This window comes from Miniopterus schreibersii, assembly GCF_964146895.1.
Source record: "Miniopterus schreibersii genome assembly, chromosome: 18".
Classification (NCBI taxonomy): Eukaryota; Metazoa; Chordata; class Mammalia; order Chiroptera; family Miniopteridae; genus Miniopterus; species Miniopterus schreibersii.
This window is the reverse complement of record NC_138121.1, coordinates 2,389,945-2,395,894: the sequence shown is the minus strand read 5'-3', so window position 1 is coordinate 2,395,894 and position 5,950 is coordinate 2,389,945.

Here is a 5,950-nt window from a genome sequence, read left to right as displayed (position 1 = left end):
AATATTTTCTAATATTTGTTAGCTTTTTAATGCTATGCACAATGCAATGACCAAATGGCATCAGGATGGGCAGGGTGTTTGGGAGTCTCAAAGCCAGTGCAGAGGGAAATTGGATAGCAGTGATCAGACTCCCCATGCCCTGTGTTGGGCATCCTGGATTTGAATATCATTGGGACTTACAGGGAAATGACCCCTTCCTTTGGTCTGGGCTTCAGTTTTCTCCTGTGTAAAACACGTATAAGGTATGTTTCCATCCCTGAGCTGTTGGAGGTCAAGCGCTAAAGTTTACTTTTGCAGTAAGGCAGCTCTGTGCCTTCAGCCTGCCTTGACTTGAGCAACACTTACTTCTGCCTGCAGGGACATTCCCATGCTAGGCACCCCTCACTCCCCCAATGCCCACAAGCACCTTTGTTTTGGGGTGTGTTTTAGAAAGAAATGTGGCTTATAAGATCCGAATGACCCACCTCCAAATAAGCAGGTGCTGTGGACCCTGAGATCTCTTCTGGATTTCAGCCTGGGAATCTCCAGGTGACTCACTAGCGATCCCTGAAACTCATTTTGCTGAATGTGAAATAAGGGTGATGATGGCACTTACCTTGGCCTCTGAAGATCAATAAAAGTAACAAACTGAGTACTTTTGATTACCCAGATTCCAGGGTTAGCTTTTTGAGTATTTTCTCTTAATTCTCACAACAACCTAAGAAGTGGAAACTAATATCAAATTGTTGATAAAAAATGGGAATTAGAGAAATGAAGTAGGTTCCCCAAGTTTACACAACAGAAAGATGTCAGATTCAAGGGGCTGGATTTTGACCCAGTATTTTCTCCAGGGCCAGAAACAATCTGTACCACAGATGTGAAGCCCTAACTAGGGCAGATACAATCTAAGGACCAGGCTGGTTCAGCTGAAGCTGCTGTTCCCATTGTTGCTGTTATGATTTCCTCCCATTCCCCTAACATCTCGCAGCACTTACCTGGGACTTAGCTACAATTTGTATGCCTCCCCTTTGATCCCAGCATAGAGTGACCCTTGGGAGACCTCAGTAATTTGGGCTGGGTCTCTGCACCTTCACCCTCATTTTGGGTGTCAAGTTGTGATCCCACCTACTGTGATGAAATTCATGTGTCAGTTTAACTCTTCAGTTGATGTTCGTATGTAGCACTGACATTCACCCTGCAGGGGAGGGGACAACTGGACGTGAATTCTGGGGCCAAATATTTGGAAGTGATGTTGGAGACCTACAGGATCCTGGTCTCACTGCAAGTGCTCACCTCTCTTCCATGCAGAGGGCCCACTGCCCATGTAATTCTGTCCCCTATATCCCTACTGGCTGTATGAGACAATGGTCATCACCATGTTTTCCATGCAGCCCTGACCATGTTCTTCACCCATGTCCTACCTTCCATTCTTCTGTGTCTGCATCAAGGATTTTTGGGGTTGGAACATAATCCTGAACACAAACCATCACCTCAGTGCACAACACACTGGGTCACAACTGAGATCCTTACTCCAGGTTCCAGTAGCAGAGATACAAGTACACTTTTAAGATACAATCTATAAGAAAAATTAAATGGAGGTCATTTTAATATATATTAATATTGATTTCAGGGAGGTAAGGGGAGAGAGGAACATCAATGATGAGAGAGGCGTCATTGATTGGCTGCCTCCTGCACGCTCCTGACCGGGGATCAAGCCCACAACCCCGGCATGTGCCCTGATTGGGAATTGAATCACAATCTCCTGGATCCTAGGTCGATGTTCAACTGCTGAGCCAGGCCCGACGGCCCAACGTAGGTAATTTTTTAAAGAGTAATAACCATGGTCATAGCCAAGTTCCCCTAAGCAAAGACTAGGTCTCAGGACTATTGCAGGCACTGTTCAAACTCTACTCATTGAATTCCAACACCATTATTCTTTAGCTTTGAAGTTCTTTAGGTGCATATTCTCTCACTATTTGTATTTTATAGGACTTTATTAGCATGGTTTTTAAGACTGTCTTGCTTTCTCTAAAACCAGCAGGGAGATTTAACACTCACCTCCATCAAAGACATGTTAGTAAAATACTCCTAAAGTTTTCATTTGTAACTCATGATATATAAAGATATAAATTGCATATTCAGCATTTGCTGTAAAGATGCTAAGGTTCACTGAATAAAACACAATCTTTATAGTCATTTTGAGAGCACAGCTTTTAGAGGAAAAAGCAGAAAGTCTAGTGTTTCACACAGCGATTTGTTTTACAGTACTTTAGAACTGGCTGGTATTGCTCAGTGGTTAGAGTGTCAGGCACTGCAACCAAGGGTCCTGGGTTTGAGTCCTGATCAAGGACACATACTTAGGTTGCAGGTTTGATCCCCAGCCCCATTTCTGTCACGTATGGGAGGCAACCAATCCATGTGTCTCTCACATTACTGTTTCCCTCCCTCCCTCCCTCCCTCCCTCCCACACTCTCTAAAGATCAATGGAAAAAAATATCCTCAGGTGAAGATTAACAACAAAAAACTATAGTTTTACAACTATAAGTATAAAGATATTTTAAAATATATCTTTATTGATTTCAGAGAGAGGAAACGAGAGGGAGAGAGAGAAACATCAATGATGAAAGTCACTGATCGGCTGCCTCCTGCTTGCCCCCCACTGGGGATCGAGCCCACAACCTGGGCCGATGTCCTGATGGGGAATTGAACCCCAATCTCCTGGATCCTAGGTCGATGCTCAATTGCTGAGCCACACTGGGCTGGGCAACAATAAAAAACTTAGATAGGTGTAGAGGAAAAATGGAGTGAGAAGATGTTAGGCAGCTCTCAAAAAATAAAGCAAGTGGATATGATCATACCAGCCTTTTAGTTGCTCAGAATATATTTCATCAGTATTAGTGTTCCAACCCCAGAAAATATTTGTTCTCCAACATTTCTAAATCTATTTTTAAGAATACATTACATATGTCTAAGGATATGACATATGTCTGGGGATATGGTTATATAGTAAATATACATTGGTTACCAGGATGGCTACAATGTTGGCATCCATTAAGGTGTTGAAAGTGTGCATCTGACTCTGAGGAAAGGATTTGCAGTCAAAGATTTCATTTCCTCCCTGGGAAATAATGATCCTTTCACCTGTTTTTCTACATGACATTTCTTACTGAATTTGCTGAGATATGATGTGTTTGAAATTCTCAGAATATGACACGTATCTGGAAGTAATGATTATGTACTAAATTACATTGGGTGCCAGGATGGCTGCAATGTTGGCACCTCTGAAGTTTTGGAAAGGGAATCTGAAGGCAAGATAAAGGTTTTGGATTCAAGGATTTCACCACTGTGCTGGGAAATGATCATCTCACCTAAATGAAGTGACAGTGTGTGCATGGATCTGCAAATTATTTCTGGAAGAGAATTATGAAGTTAGCAAAAGATGGAAAGGTTGTTTGATTTAGTTATAAAATGACCATTACTGAAATAGCTAGAATATAAATGGCTCTATGAAGCCTGAGAACAGGTTAGTCTCAATGGGTGGTAATTAAAAGACATTGAGTTCTAAAAGATGAGAGAATTGTGTCGTGGCTAGTGTTGCACAGTGGTTAGAGCACTGGCCCATTGCATTGAAGGGTTGAGGGTTTGATTCTGGGTCAAGGGCACGTACCTGTGTTGCAGGTTCAATTCTGAGTCCCAGTGAGGGTTAGTGCGGGAGGCATCCGGTCTCTCACATCAATGTTTCTCTCTCTCCCTCTCCCTATCTCTGCCTTCCTCCCTTCCATTTTCTCTTTTAAAAAAGTTACTGGAAAAAATAATCTTAGGTGAGGATTACAAAACACAAAAACAAACCAAAAAAGGTGAGAGAATTACTTGAGCTATGGCTATGCTGAAATCTTGGCTACCCTGAAATTCTTGTTTCTACAAAGTGTGATAAGTCTTTTTCATTCATGAGAACCTGAGTAAAAAATAGTGAACCCTAGCCAGTTTGCTCAGTGGTTAGAGCGTCAGCAGGAGAACTGAAGGATCCTGTGTTCTATTCTGGCCAAGGGCATGAGCCTCGGTTGCAGGCTCAATACCTGACACATGCGGGAGGCAACCAATCTATGTGTCTCACATTTTCTCTTAAAAAGCAATGGGAAAAATGTCCTTGGGTGAAGATTTAAAAAAAAAAAAATGAGTAAGAAAGATAAAGTATGATGTAAGCCAGGAAAATTAGAATTGTGGAAGAAAGGTGATGGCATCGTGTTTCACTGCTTCAACAATCATGTACTAATTATCTCATCTGCTTCAGAGACTGAACTGGTCTGTGTTATACAGCAGTTAATAAAGAAATGTTTTCGCAACCAGGCTTGTTCAAAGGCTTTATTGGAGTATCCATTAATTCAAAAAGAAAATATGCTGTTATAGTAAATTATTAGGTGACAGGTGCTGTGGAAATATAAAATGAGCAGCACTCAGGAATGACTAACATGGATCCTCAGGATTTTTAACAGCACAGGTGTAAAGGAGGTGGGAAAGAAACTTTATTTCATCTGGAAGATGTTTCATGGACTAGAAAACGTTGTATAGTTGTCCTATGCCAGAAGTTTGCAGAGAGTACCAGATCACTCCTATGATCATTCTGCCAGTTTCAGGATGCTGGGGGTTATTTGCATTTAGAAGTGATTTCTGTAATTTCAGGTAAGTGTTTAGATTCTCTTCTACTTCTCTGTTACATTACTTAGTTTTAATGTTTTTCAAATTTTGGTTTATATTTCACTAAATCTATATTTGCTCTGAATTTTTAAATAAGCTTCTTACAGAATTAGTATTAATTTTTAATATTCACTGCACATATGCATACCCATACTTATTATTTATATTTCCTGTGATTTTTAAGTTTCTGACTCTACATAGGTCAACTTTAATGAATATATGAATATACTGAATATATACTTCATTTACTCCACGTACAATTTATAAATAGGTTTGTAATTTTATCACATTGACAATGTCTGAAATATTACCTCAATGACATCTTAGATATGTCCATAAAGAACAAATTTTCTTTCACTCTGATAATTACAATTGCATTTCACTTTAATAAAAAAACCAGTAACTTTGTCATAATTCAATTCTCCCACTTTTTCAGAAATTTATGTTACTTGATGTTCAAATTATAACTAAAAAGTAGACTTCCATTTTATGCTTATATTATGCATCTTATTTTTTATTTCAAGGCCTGTCCTACATTGTTGTGTTATATTTGCCACATACATATATGCTGGTGTAAGTCAGTCATTTATGTCATAAAATATTCCAGACTGTAATACAGGCAATGCCTTGGTTTTTTTGAGGATATTTTTTCCCATTGCTTTTTCAGAGAGTGGAGGGGTGAGAGAGAAAGATAGATGTGACACACATCGCTTGGTTGGCCCCACCCCTACCTCCGCCAGGGAGAGCCTGCAAATGAGGTACGTGCCCTTGGCCGCATTTGAACCCAGGGCCCTTCAGTCCTTCGGCCAACGCTCTAACCACTGAGACAAACCCTCTGGGGCGGAAATACCTCTTTTATTATGACTGGCTATATTGGCATCACAAATAATGTGTATTTTAACACAGAATCCAGGCCCTTCACGAGGATGCCAACTTTCTTTTGCCATTTTCAAGATGTCTCTTGTAGGAAGACATATATTTTCCCCTCACCTCCAGCGAGAATCTAGGTCCTTTCTCCCGGAGCGATGTCGTAAAACCCTAGATCGCCGTCGTGGACCCACATCACCTACATTACCCAGAAGACCTTGCAGGGAGGCCGCCAGTTCAGCCAATGGAGGGTCAGAATCGGCGTTTCCGTTGGGACTTGCGCAGGGGCGGGACTTCCGGCGTCTTCCACTCCGCGGGCGTTTCGTCTGCCAGAATTCGCTCCTGGACTCGGGCGGAGGGTTCTCAGCGTTGCGTCCCGGTGAAGATGCCGGGAACGAGAAGGCGCGGG